The sequence below is a fragment of the Hevea brasiliensis genome, unplaced genomic scaffold, assembly GCF_030052815.1.
Source record: "Hevea brasiliensis isolate MT/VB/25A 57/8 unplaced genomic scaffold, ASM3005281v1 Scaf437, whole genome shotgun sequence".
Taxonomy (NCBI): Eukaryota; Viridiplantae; Streptophyta; class Magnoliopsida; order Malpighiales; family Euphorbiaceae; genus Hevea; species Hevea brasiliensis.
Genome location: NW_026614959.1, coordinates 1 through 14,910, shown reverse-complemented (window position 1 = coordinate 14,910; position 14,910 = coordinate 1). Strand labels below are relative to the sequence as shown.

General features: G+C 33.5%; 1 non-coding gene and 1 pseudogene across 1 annotated transcript; both read left to right on the top strand.

Annotated features, from left to right (window-relative positions):
• On the top strand, nucleotides 1–107 carry LOC131177386 (small nucleolar RNA R71). Its single transcript, XR_009146903.1, has one exon. It is a non-coding gene; the product is annotated as a small nucleolar RNA R71 (small nucleolar RNA).
• An 8,498-nt stretch (nucleotides 108–8,605) lies between these two features.
• On the top strand, nucleotides 8,606–13,896 carry LOC110639413 (disease resistance-like protein DSC1; annotated as a pseudogene).
• Nucleotides 13,897–14,910: the final 1,014 nt, after the last annotated feature.

Here is a 14,910-nt window from a genome sequence, read left to right as displayed (position 1 = left end):
ATTTCATGATGAGGACATTACCTTTCAAGCTCCTTAAATCTCATCCAAGATTCATACAAAGTTTCATCATCCCTTGGTTTAAAAGCTACCATCAAATTCCTCAAATGAGTGGTCTTCCTAGGTGGGAAAAACTGAGATAGAAAAGCTTGAGATAGCTGCTCCCAAGTAGCTATAGTAGCTTGTGGAAGTGAGTCATACCACTCTAATGTTGAATCCCGAAGAGAGAATGGAAATAAGGTGAGCCGAATCACTTCATCTGAAACTCCAGGCTGTCTTTGTGTGCCACATATCATCAAAAATTTCTTCAAATGAGATTGAGGATTTTCAAGTGGACTACCTCCAAATTGTGAATTCTGAACCATTTGAATAAGACCGGTCTTTAACTCAAATTGATTAGCTCCAATAATAGGTCTGCTATCTCTCACATATGCACATCTAGGAAAAGCATAATCTAACATGGATCTTCTCTGAGGATCATTTTGATTAACAACTTCATTCTACTTGTTTTGCTCATTTCCTCCATTATTTCCACCAATAGCTCTATTTTGATTCTCCATATTTTCAATTTTCTCCTCTTGCTCAAACCTTTGTTGTTCTTCTTTTTCTTCTTCCTTTCTCCTCTTAGATTCCTTTTTGTTGGCTCGACATAATTTTTCAATTTCAGGGTTGAACAACAATTCAGTATCACTTGTGCTTTTCGATCGTCTCGTAAATAAGAAAAGTACCTAAAAAATACAAGGAACAACAGTGAAAATAAAAATGAAGAAATAATGAAAATCTAAGCTAAGGAACAGAAAAACCTAGTAAAATGATAAAGAATCTGCTGCTGGAATGTTGCAGAAGGCGTCCTCTGCTGCTGCTGCAAAATGATTTCACGAGCTTCTCTTCCTTTCTCTCTCTCTTGCAAAATCTCCCTCTTTTTCTCCTTTTTCAAAGAAATAGAAAATGAAGTTTTTATATGGTTCAGAGGTTTGGCCTAAAATGGGTAAAAAGGCAGAAGATTCTGGAGAAAGTGATGTATTAAATCAAAGGGACGAAAGTGCCACGTTAGCCATTTTTATTAAAACGACACAAGCTAAATCGGTTATGTTGTGCCTTGTGTCGCAGGTTGTGAAACCTTCTGCCTTAGAAAAACTTCATATCTGACAACGACACAACCTGCGACACAACCTGTGACAGATGTTGTGTCGTAGGTTGTGCAACTTTTGGTTTCTTTAACTCAACTTCAAAATTTTGCAATTCAACTCTAATTTCTTCTAAATAGCTGCTATGATCAAAATACACCAAAATTCTCAAAATTTAACAAACAAAACAAATAAATTCTAAAAATTAAACTAAAAAGTGTAAAAAGGAAAAAATTGACTGAATATATGCTAATATCTATAGTAATAGCTATGAACAAGGGTAAATTATGTATAAAAATTATACCTAAATGATGATATAAAATGCATGCATCAAAAGGACAGTGAGCATCACATACATCAGTGCTCTTGTAATTGATTATGCTTATCAAAGGCACGAGGGTGTTGGCTCTGGAGATTTTAAATATTTTAATTTAGCAATGTTGGCTAAGCATTGCTGGAGGATTATGGAGAATTCAACTTCATTACTATCCAAAATATTTAGGTCACGATATCATCCAAGGAGTTCTTTCCTTGAAGCCAAACTAGGTTATCAACCTAGTTGTGCTTGGAGGAGTATTTTACAAGCCTGTTGAGTGGTTGAAAAAGTTTCGAGATGTTTGGCGGATGATGGAACACAGATCAAGATTTGGAAATATAATTGGCTTGTTAAATAGAATGGTTTCTGTATTTGGTCTCCTCTGTATTTACTTAATGAAGATGCTAAAGTCAGTGACCTTATTTTGGATGAAGAGAATCACTGGAATTTGGGGTTTGTCAACCAAATCTTTATGCCTTTTGAGGTTGAGCAAATTCTTGTTATTCCCCTTTGTTGCTCCCTATTAAAACGCAAACTGGGTTAGCATCATAACAGGCCTGGTATCTTCTCTATCCGCAGTGCTTATGTGGTGTTGATGCATAAATCTTCTAGCAATGTTTCTTCCTCTTCAGTTTTGATTGGAAGTCTTTTTGGAAAAATTTGTGGCTATTGTCAGTTCCTCCAAAGATGAGGCATTTTATACATTGGGCTTACTCAAATTTATTGCCTGTGCTCTTGGCACTGATCACAAGAGGCATGAATGTTGTAGTTGATAGTATCTCAATAAGGTGGAGTTAATAGAGCATGTATTGAGAGATTGTATTATAGCTCAACTTGTGTGGCGTTTCTCCCTACTATGAATTGACTCTGTTTCTAATGATAAGAGTCTTATCGATTGGTTTGCTAAACTGAGGTCTTCTCTTTCCAATGAGTGATTTGAGTTAGGTTTTATGATAGCATGGGCATTATGGCATGCAAGAAATGTACTAGTTTTCCAAAAAACAACTCTCTCAGTTCCAGTTATAGTTGATTAGGCTATTTCCTTCTTGAGTGAGTATTAGGGTTTTTATTCTCCTCTAAAGATAACCAAACCAACTCACGCAAATGTCAGATGGCAACCCACGCCTTAAGGTATTGTTAAAATTTATTCAGATGTTGCATTAGAGTGTGGGCAAAGTGGTTTAGGTATGATTATAAGAGACCATGCAATAAGGGTGCAAATGGGGTTGGGTGTTAGGAAAAGAGACCCAGATATGGATGTATTAGAAGTTGATATTGAAGCAACAATGTTTGCGATCCAAAGAGCGGTGGAGATGGGTTTTGAGAAAGTGATATTGGAATTTGGTTTAGCTAAAATGGTCAATCTGCATAATGGTAGCACTTTTCCTTTGAATTATGTTGGTACCAGATAGGGAAGGTAAGTTAGTTGTCCATTCTCTTGCCAAAGCCTCGTTTAAATGTTGTGGAGAGGAACTTGTTTGGATAGAAGAGGTCCCTTCTCATGTCATGAACCTTGTTCTTAGTGATCATTCGCTTCACGAGAGCCACACAGCACATTCCCAACACCACCATTTCGCAGTCCCCCCAATTGGGCAATAATATTCTAAAAAAAAAATTTCTAAAAATTAATCTTCAAACCAACGACTAGAAAATAATGTAATGAATATTAATTATGATTTATGAACCTTTTTTCGTTGTTTTTTTTTAATTATTTAAAATTAATAAAATATATGATTTATCAACAAAAGAATTTATGAACCTTCCTTGCTAATGTATATTGATTATTGTTTTATAAAGGTGTAATTTAAAATTTTTTACTTATAATAATTATATGAATATTCAAGTTTTGACCTGCCTCTATGTTTAATTCTATGTTTGCTCTTGCCAGAAACTAGTTGTGTATAATGAACGCAATGAATTTGAGCTGTTAATTCCACTAGAGGAATGAATCACACTACTAGGCTTCAATAAAAGAAAATTAATATTTACAAAACAACTCATTGAACTGGGAACCTAAAAAAAAAAAAAACAACAACACAAATCGCTCCATATAAATGGGAGACAAACCAAATCCCCAACTTTGAGGAACAAAAGCAAGAAACCTAAGAACAAAACACAAGAAAGTAAAGAGAAATAAAGAAAATAAGAACAGAAACAAATTTTGGAAATTATTTTTAAAAATACACAAAAAAAAGAAAAAGCAAAGAAAAATAAAAAAAATAAAAAGGAGAAAAAACAAATTTGAAAGGAAAAAGAAAGGGAAGGGGTGGTGTTAGCCAAAATGGCCAGTACCCCAATAGCAAATCCAAGAAAAAGTTAGCTAATTGTTAGATATTATATTTAATTAGTCTATATTTAATTAATTTTTGATGACCTATTAAATGAATCATTAATCCACTAGTTAAACTAGTGACTCATCAATCTCATTCCTCAATGATTAAATGTTTGGATTGGATTTAATAAAAATGCATTAAAAAATTGGGATGATGTAACGCCCTCACCATAGGTAGTCCGTATATTTTACTGTTCCGATGACTAATGTCTGTTCGGACAGTCAAAATGTCTAGAACTACACCTAAACTATAGTGAGGAGGCATAAATTGAAGAAATAAATGTAAAAAAAATATAGGAAAAAAATTTAGAGAATTTATTAATTGGTATAAAATAATAAAAATAACCCGATATGCACTATGGAGGGCATTTTGGTCATTTCACCCTCAGATGTGAATTTTGACCTACATGTCAAATTAAAATTTGAGAGAATTAAAATAAATTAAAATTATAAATTTATTAGTGGGAAATGAGAAAAGAAGAGAAAGAAGAAGAAAAGAAGAAAAGAAAAGAAAGGAAAATAAAAAGACTTATGGCATTAAAAAAAAAATTAAAGTACAATAATTATAGAATATAGAGACAAAAATTTATCAACCACAAGTCTTCTTCATCTTCCTCTTGTCTCTCTTTGAGCTGGCACCATGGAAGCTCTCTCTCCCTCCATTTTCTTCTTTCTCAAAGCTTGATTTCCCAAGCTTTCTCCCCATAAAACCTTAACCTCTTTTCATAAAAAATACTCCCCACACCCTAAGGAAGCTATAGATACCAAAAAGAAGTAAGAAAATTGAAATTTAGCAAGACACCTAAAAAGGTTAGTGCTTTAAACTTTTAATCTCCTCTTTAAGCATGAATATCATGCTAAATTAAGTGAAAATTTGCATGAAATTGAAAAGAAAATTTGAAAGAAAGAACTCTTGATTTTTGGCAGCCATGGAACTTGAAGTTTGTTACTTTTAAGTAATGAAAAAAAATGGTTCCATGAGAATGTGTGATGAGTTGAAATGTTGGGAGTTGATTGTGTAGGGTTTGTGTAAATTTGAAACTTTGGAAACTAGAGTTTGTGTAGATGATTGAGAACCTTGTGTAAAAGTATGAATTTGACCTAATTAAGTTGAGATTGATGCTTATAGAAGTGCTATATATGCTTATTTGGAGTTTGGAAGAAGGAGGAGATTGAAATTGGGAGTGTGAATTTTCTGCAATTTGTGTTGTTGTTGAATCCAGTAGCTTTTTATTGCTATATCTCCCTTTGGGTTACCCCAATTGGTATGAGGCCAATTGGAGGTATTTTGGGACATCCAAACCTTTATTTTTCAAGAAGAAATCCTACCCAAATGCTATCAAAATCATGACCAATTCTCTAACCAAACTCGGATAACCAAACACTGAAACCCAAAAAATGACCAAATGAACATTACGTGTTCATTTGGTCATAACTCTCTCTATACTGGTCCAAATGACCTAAAATTTACATAAATGAAAAGCTTAGACATAGGGCTACAATTTTCATGAAGACCACTTGACCCAGTTTTCCTTTAACTAAGTCAAATTGTTAGCACAATTTGGGTCACTAAAACTGCCAACCCAGAAATTGTCCAAAATACTGTTCCTGTGGTATACTTGACTAGTTTTGGCAAAAATGCCATAACTTGGTCTCTAAAGTTGCAAATTGAGTGAAACGAGTGCCAAAAGTTTTATAAGATATAGCTCAACAATTTTTATGCTTTGACTAAGCCCCAAAAACCATTGCATCCTAGGAAAAATATTAGCCAAAGTTAGGAATTGAAATCTGGAAATGTTAAACTGAACCCAGAATGCCATTTACCTGTGTGTTCATTTGGCCATAACTCCCACTAGGAAATTCCATTTGAGATGTGCCAATATGATATGGAAACATGATACTTAGGGCTAAAACATTGAGTTAGACACCTTTGCCAAATTCTAAGTGTAAAGACCCTAAAAAGAGGGTCAAACATACTGCCCTGAGGTTTGACTATTGCCTTTATAGGATTAAGAGTCCAGGTCAATACATTGACCATAACTCACTATACCAAGCTTGAAAAATTATGAAATTGTACTTGGGAGTCCCTAAGACATAGAGGAGCATATCTTGTGAAGGAACCTAAGTCTAAAAATGAACATAAAATGATCAAATGACTGGTCAAAGTTTATTGACCAGGAATTGTCAATTCTGGACAGCTTAGAGGCAAATGGACCAGTTATGGTATTTTGACCATAACTTGAGTTCTATAACCCAAATTGAGTGATTCAGAAACTGATATTTAAGTTTAAACATAGAGGAGCAATTGTTATGAAGGAAGTGTGATCAAATAGACATTCTAACCTAGTCAAATTCCTAGATAAAGATAACACATCAAAATGAACCTAAAGAAAGGTTCATGGGAAAAATGCTATACATGGTAATTAAAATGCTCATAAGTCTAATTAAATATTAAAAATGATATAAATATGTAAATTGGGACTAATGTCCTATTAATATGAAATTAATGGTACCAATGAACAGTACCAGAAAATAGTAATAGTGAATAGTACTAAAATAATTAAAATCATGATTAATTGCCCATAGTATACCTAGACTTATTTATTTAGTTTGGATAAATTGGTATACTAATTAGAGACTACAGATAGCAGTACTGCCTACCGAAAAAATCATGAACTGACAATATATGTCTGGTATGATTGTTCTACAGGCTATATGCCTACTTATTGGCCATTGTGCCTATTTTATTTCTGGCTTTACAAGCCTGACAGCGGGTCTCGTGCCCGACAGCTGGCCTCGTGCCTGACAGACGTATACTGGATAGACATATGGTTGTCTAACCAGTATACTTCCGTGCATCCAGCTTTTATAATTTGTTATAGGTTTCTTGGGCATTGATAATGATTAATTAATACTGAATATACAATAAGTAAACAGAAAAGATCCCAATAATTTTAATTGTTTTCAAATTGTAATAAAAAATATAAAAGACTCAGAAATTACGAATTGCAATTATTATTTCAATTGTTAAATTATTGTTATTATAAATTATGCACCACTAAGCGTTATGCTTAGCGCGTTGGTTTTCCATCGCGTATAGGTACTGGAGATCAGTCCCAGCAGCCGCAGCAGCAGCACCAGTAGTGCACTGACAGAGCTCTGACCAGATCTGCCACTGTCCAGAGTCACCTCCAAATGTTTTCTGCAGTAAGTGGTCAATCTAGGTCGAACCCTAGAGACTGAATTATTAAATTTCATGCGCTTGTGTAATGGAAAAAGAAACAAAGGTTGGGGGGAGGGGGGGTAATTCGCAATCCAAAGAAGAATTCAAAAATAAAAAATTAAGATCTAAAATTAAATAAGAAATTCTTAAATTAAACAAATTTCAGTCCAAGATAATTCGCATTCCAATGCATTGATTTGATCATAGACAAAAGAAATACAGTTATCTCTTATTGAATACTTAACGTAGATTTACCAAACAGCGAGGTAAAATCCCTAACTTCCCTATACTCATCAATTCGAGCCCAGCACCCTTGTTGACTCTAATTATTAACTGAATTAGTATTAAGCAATTCTCATCAAATTAATAACTGCTTTAAAAATAGAAAGTAGTTAAGCTGAACAATAATTTATGAAGCATAAATCATTTAATTCACTCTATTGTTTCCTTAAGTTATTATCGAACACTGGGATCATAATCAATAAAACCTAATTGCTACTCATTTTCAATCTTACACAACAATTACGGATTATGAAGATGAACTAGCACTTGACCACATCAAACAATTAACTAATAGGCCTTTTTAGCAAATCATTCAATAGATCAAAGATAATGAAATCAGAAAACAATAGATATTCAAAAAGACATAAATTAAATTAAAAACCTGGTCTCACAAATCAAGCAAAAGAACTTGAATCCCTTGAACTGAATTAAAAATTTAGCCACTCATGTTCATGGCTTACAGAAAAATTAAAGAAAAAAATTGAAGAAATCTAGAATGTGAATAGAGAATGAAAGTCTAATTCTCTCTTTTCGAGAGGCTGCTCAATGGTCCCTTGTGTCGGCTGCTGCCTCTTCTATTTATAATAAGTAGTCTAGGGTTAGGTTTTAGAGTCTCTGTTAAAAACTGCAATTGGAGCAAAATCAGAAACTGATTGTCGACAGATACACGGCCCGTGTATCACTACATGGCCTAGGGCCGTGTAACTTACTGGAGCTGAATGGGTATGTCTTGCATTGGCACAGAAGGTTACATGGGTCTCCAGGATTTACACGGGTCAAGTTACACGGCCCATGTACTTTGTTTCTTCCTCGGTTCTCTGGATTTCTTCTGGCAGAATGCTACACGGGTCTGTGGTTGTGCTTACACGACCCGTGTACTTTGTATCAACAACGCTTCTCAATCCTTCAACCTTTCCAAGTTTCCTTTCACACTTCTATGTTCTGGGACTTCACGAAAATCCTGAAAAATATAGCAAGAGTCAAATTAATGCAAATGCTGAAAATTTTTCCATTTAACACAATTATTTCAATAACTCTCTAAATATATGCCTAATAGATAATTATACTTTAATCAACTGAATTAGGCATAAAGATACCCTAGAAACATTAAATGTGATGGAAGTAAAATTAATAAATTATGCACTTATCAAATTTTCCTTCATTTATGATTCCATGCTTCATCCTCATGATTGTTTAGCTTACGAGAATTTTCTTGCTTGGTTTCTTCTTGAAGTCTTGCTGGAGGATTGTTGGAATTTATTCAATTTAAGATTTTATTCTCCATAGAAAGTTACTACCACGGCATCTGCTATGAGGAAACCCATCACAGATCGAGGAAGAAGTACTACCTAAATAGGAAACAGAGGCCTTAAAACAAAGATCAAGGAAGAAGTAATACCTAAAGGAACCAAGGCAAAAGTCTTTATCACTTGTTGTCGTCGTCGTCTCTCTGCATCTACGATTCAACTGAGATGATGGAGTCTTTTGATGGACTCTCTCTATTTGGTTCTCACTATTAGCTTATCAAAACAGAAATTTTTGTCATGGTTTCCATCGTTTCATTGTAAGTCAAAACTTTTATTCTATGCTTAGAAAGGTAATTTGATTTTTCTAAACAACTCATGCATGTGATGATAAAAAAATCATAAAGAAAATAAAATTAGTTTGTTATGTAATTTTCCTTTGATCTAAAGCTCAACCATTGGGTAAATCTAAGGCTAAAACATTTACGTTAACAATAACTCACCAGGTAGACGCAGCTTCGAGTCCCCTCCCCCAGTTTGCATACTCAAAGAAATAGAACGTGGAATTCCAAATGAACTTTTGCATACCAAACATGCTGTGTGAATTGGTCATAAATTTTTTGTGAAACTCATTCACTTACACGAAACAAGTTCATTGTTTCAATATTGTAACATTCGTTGATGATGATTCCTTTTTTTCTTCACCAGGAAAAGAGGGAGCCTTTATTGATTTCTATTCTGAAGTGATTTTGCTACGAACACCATTGTAACTGTTCATTATGGCAACTTCTTCCACTGCACATAAATGGAAGTATGATGTCTTTCTCAGCTTCAGAGGAGAGGACACCCTTGAAAATTTTACTAGCCATCTATATGAAGCTTTATGTGGTAAAAAAATCAAAACCTTCATAGACAATAACCTTGAAAGAGGGGAAGAAATAACACCGGCACTTTTGAGAACAATTGAAGAATCAATGATTTCTATAATCATTTTCTCAAAAAACTATGCATCTTCTCCATGGTGTTTGGATGAAATGGTGAAAATACTTGAATGCAAGGAAACTTATGGACAGATTGTTTTACCAATTTTCTACCATGTAGATCCATCCAATGTAGAAGAACAAAGTGGGTGTTTTGCACATGCACTTACTAAGCTTGAGAAGAACTTTAAGGAGAAAGTAGAAAAGGTGCCCAGGTGGAAGGCTAACTTGTTGAAAGCAGCTGGTATATCTGGATGGGATTCCCGAGTGATCAGGTATGTATATATTACTTTTATTTTTTGTTTAAGGTCTCATAAGGGAACATTGAGAACAGGTGAAAAAAAAAAATTCTTTGCAATTGATAATTAATTACAATAGCAGATAATATATTATTTATACTCATTTAAAAAAAGCTTTTGCTAGTAAAATTTAGAATTAGAACTAACAATTGATTGCAGAACTTAAACATGGAAATGGAAAGCTAGGGTTTGACCAAACAAAATTTCATTGCATATTAAGTTAAGCCATAGCACTAATTTTATGTTGCTCAGATATATATGGGTCCGTAGTTGGCTCTCTTGCCTAAATGTTTAAGCTCGAAACCCTTTCTTTTTTAATTAAATTGTCTCTTTTTTTTTTTTTTTTAATTTATTTGGATCGTTTTGTTATAAAAATGCACGGCTTGAAGGAAAATGTTGGTGTAACATAACTCTTTGGTTGTCTCAATACTTTTTATTCATCATTAGGTCTGATGCTAAACTTGAGAAAGAAATTGTGGAACATATTTTGAAGAAATTGAATCATGCACCCTCAAGAGACTTAAAGGGCCTGATTGGAATTGACTCACGCATTACAGAGATTATAGATTTACTACAGAATGGATCATCAAAAGTTCGAATTGTGGGAATTTAGGGAATGGGTGGCATAGGTAAAACGACTATTGCTGGAGCTATTTTCAATACACTCTCAAGTCAATTTGAAGCTTGCTGCTTTCTTGAAAATGTTAAGGAAGAATCAAAGCAATTTGGTGGGCTTGTTTGTTTAAGAGAAAAACTCCTTTCTGAAATACTGGATGAAGAACATCTACATATTACCATTTCCATTAAGGATAGGCTCCAGCGCAAAAAGGTTTTGCTTGTTCATGATGATGTGAATGATGTAGATCAATTAGAATTCGTAATTGGAAGATGCAATTTTGGTTTGGGAAGTAGAGTTATTGTGACATCTAGAGACACGCATGTTCTTATGAAAGGAGTTGATGAAGTATATAAAGTTGAGGGAATGATGATGATGCTCAGCATTTGTTCAGTTTGAATGCTTTTAAGGAGAAGTATCCAAGGAAAGATAGAATGGAGCTATAAAATAGAGCTGTTAAATATGCTCATGGCAACCCCTTGGCAATTAAAGTTATTGGTTCTTTTCTGTTTCGCAGAACAGAACAATATTGGGAAAGTGCACTGGATAAACTTGGAAAAATTCCTCAGCCTAGAATTTTTCATGTGTTGAGAATAAGTTTTGAAGTGCTAGATGATGAAGAGAAAAGTATATTTCTTGATATTGCATATTTTTTTAGGGGGCAGCAAATTGACTTCGTAGAGAGAATACTAGATGGTTGTGGTGTCTCAGCAGGAATTGGAATTACTGTTCTTGTTGATAAATGCCTTGTCACTGTCCTACATAACAAGTTGAAAATGCATGACTTGTTGCAACAAATGGCTTATGAAATTGTTCACCAAGAATCTATTAAGGGGCTGGGAAAACGCAGTAGATTGTGGAGATCTTGTGATGTCTGTCAAGTGTTAACCAAAAATCTGGTGAGAGCCATATGCATTCTATATGTTTTTATACTTACATGTGTTTCTATTTATGTGTTTATCGAAGTAAGCTTAATAAATTGGGGTAACCTGTGCTTTATTTATACTTATCTGTGATCTTCAGGGAACTGAAAGGGTTGAAGGGATATGGTTAGACACATCTCAAATAGGAGAAGTGGACTTGATTTCAACAGCCTTTTTGAGGATGTATAACCTTAGATTGCTCAAAATCTACAATTTTACAATTAGAAATAACTGTAAACTGCACCTTCCTCGTGGCCTTGAGTTCCTTTCTGATAAGTTGAGGTATCTCCATTGGAATCGATGCCCTCTGAGCTCTTTGCCATCCAATTTCCAGGCAGAGAACCTTGTTGAACTTAACCTGGCTTACAGCAATGTTAGACAGTTATGGACAGGAGTACAGGTATGCTGCATTATTTTCTTGATTCCCTTTCTTCCGTCATTTCCTTTTGAAAATACATTTTAGTTTGGGCATGTGCCTATTGTTGTATCCTATTGTATTGTTTTTGCTGAATCTTGCGAGTTTGAAAGAGATTAACCTTAGCAATTCTGAGCACTTATCTACAGTGCCTGACCTCTCTCTGGCTAAGATTCTCGAGAGAGTGAATTTTGAATACTGTACTAACTTGGTAGAAGTTCCCTCATCTATTCAGTCTTTAGAGAAGCTCGGTGATTTGAATATGAGATACTGCACAAGCCTTGAGACCTTTCCTAGTGTTATTAATCTGAGATCGCTTAAGACTCTTAACTTTTCTGACTGTTCAAATCTTATGAAGTGTCCAGAGACTGCAAAGAACATAGTGTATTTAAACTTAAAAGGGACTGCAATAGAAGAACTTCCCAAATCAACTGGGCATCTCAGTGATCTCATAACATTGGATTTGAAGGATTGCAAAAGAATCAGCAATCTTCTAGAAAGCATTTGTTTATTGAAATCCCTTGTGACTATTAATCTCTCTGGCTGCCCTGATATCACCAGGATTCCAAATATTTCAGGGAAAGTGAGATTCTTGTACTTGAGTGAAACTGCAATAGAAGAAATTCCCTCTTCAATTGGTAGTCTCTCTAGACTCTCTTGTTTGGATCTTACAAACTGCAAAAGGCTCAAGAATCTTCCTTGTGATGTTTCTAAGTTGGCATCTTTTGAAAAGCTTATTCTTTCTGGCTGCACAAGAATCACTAGGTTTCCAGAGGTTTCGAGTAACATAAAGAAGTTGCTTTTAGATGGGACAAAGATCGAAGAAATTCCCTCATCAATAGAGTATTGCTTTGAACTTGAGGAACTAGGCCTGCAAAACTGCACAATATTTCATATTCTTCCGAGTAGTTTTTGTAAGTTGAAATATTTGCCAAGGCTTAATCTCTCAGGCTGCTCCAGATTTGAGAGTTTCCAGAAATTTCGTGTGACAGGGATTCATTGAGATTTCTTCACTTAGATGGAACAGCGATAAGAAAGGTGCCCTCACCAATGAAAAATTTGAGTGGTCTTTCTATCTTGCAACTGAGAAACTGCAAAAAACTTAAATTGAGTGGTGTCTCTATCTGGGAAAAACTTGGTGTCTCTACTTGGGAAAGAATTTTTCCATTGTCAATGGCCATCGCAGAATTCCAGTGGAGAGATCTGAGGTTCTTGCGTAAGCTATATCTAAATGATTGCAGCATATTGAATGTGCCTAATGCTATTGGCTTCTTATTCTCACTAGAAGCATTAGATCTAAGTGGAAACTTATTTTCAGAGATACCTCAAAACATCTTCAGCTCGAAAAGCTGGAGTACCTCGGCTTAAGAGATTGCCTGCAGCTAAGATTAATACCTGCACTTCCACCCCGGCTGACAAAATTAGATGCAGAAAATTGCATTTCTCTGCGTTCTGTAACTAGTGAATCAACAGGAGTGGAAGGAAACATTTTTGAATTCCTTTTCACTAATTGTTACCAGTTGAATAATTTGGCAAAGAAGCGTATCATGGCATATGCACTAACAAAAATTCATTGTTATTCCAAAAGGCTGTGCAATCAGGTCTATTTCTGTCTTCCTCATCCATTTTTTCTTTTTCTTTACTGATCGTATTCCTTGTTAATTAGAAGTCATGGTGCAGATACCTTCTGTGGTGGCAAGGGAATCTTGTTTATGCTTCTCTGGATCTTAAATTTCAAAGTGGTTTAGCCATCAAAATATAGGATTTTCCACAACAATCCAGCTGCCTTCACATTGGGCTAATAGCGAGTTCCTGGGTTTCATTCTCTGTTCTGTTATAGCATTCAACAAACTCCATATAGACGACTCTGGTTTCCAAGTGAAATGTAGATACCATTTCAAAAATGAATCTGGAGACGGCAATGATCTATATTGTTATTTCAGCTGTTGGTATGGTTCAAGAAATTTGAGGAAGCATCATATGTTCAGTGGGTATGATCGGTGTTTGGATGTTAAAAGGTGATGGGTTTGGTAAATACAATTAAGGTTTTAATTGAATTCTACCTTGAAGATATGAATGGACTTCCTTTTCTCTGCTCTGATGTTTGGAATTGTTGGGTCTGTCTGCTATATGCTCAAGAAGAAAGCTTCCGTAGAAGTCTAGCCATAACAGTCTAACTATTAGTCTAACTAAGGGCCTGTTTTAGTCTAACTATTGAATATTGAATATAGCTGATAACTGTTAGCTGTAGTTATTACTATTAGTTGATAACCGCTAGCTGATGATAGCTCATTTATGTTAAGTGTTTGGTAAAATTATATTTAGGTTTTACTATTGATATGTAAAATAACTAATAAGAGTATATATTATATAATTTATTTTATTATTGAAATAAATATAAAATTATAAATTTATTATATTATATTATATTATTTATTTTATTATTAAAGTAAATATACAATTATTAAATTAATATATTATATCATTTATTGTATTATTAAAATGAATATAAAATTTTTAATCTATTATATTATATCATTTATTTATTATTGAAATAAGAAAATAATTAAATTTTTTTTAAAAAATAATTAATAACTTTAAAAATATAAATAAAATAATAAAGTAATTATTATTGATGATAAAGAAAAAATTTATACTTAATTTTAAGTTTTTTGATATAAATAAATATTTTATATTATTAATAAAAAGTATTTTAACAAAGTTGAAATGTGTTAATTAAAATGTTAAAATTAAAAATGAAAAATATAAAAAATATTAATAATATTAATTTTTAAGTTAAATAAAAGAGGATAATATAGTCAAAATAAAAAATAAAATAAAATCAGCTATCAGCTGATGAGAAACAACTCTAAAAATAGAGCTGATACAAATATCTTCTCGTTTTCAGCCGCAGCCATCACCCTGGTTAGTAATCATATCTTGGATTATATCTATCCCTAGTTTATTTTTTCTTTTGATTTTAGAGGGCCGTCCAGTCGAACATGTTTTTTTTTTATTATTTTTATCCCTTTTATGCATCATTAAATTAATAATAATTATATATATATATATATATATTTTTTTTTTTTTTTTAATAAGTTTTTTAAAATTTAAAAAGTGAAAAATTATTTCTCTTTTTGAAAAATAGAAATCATT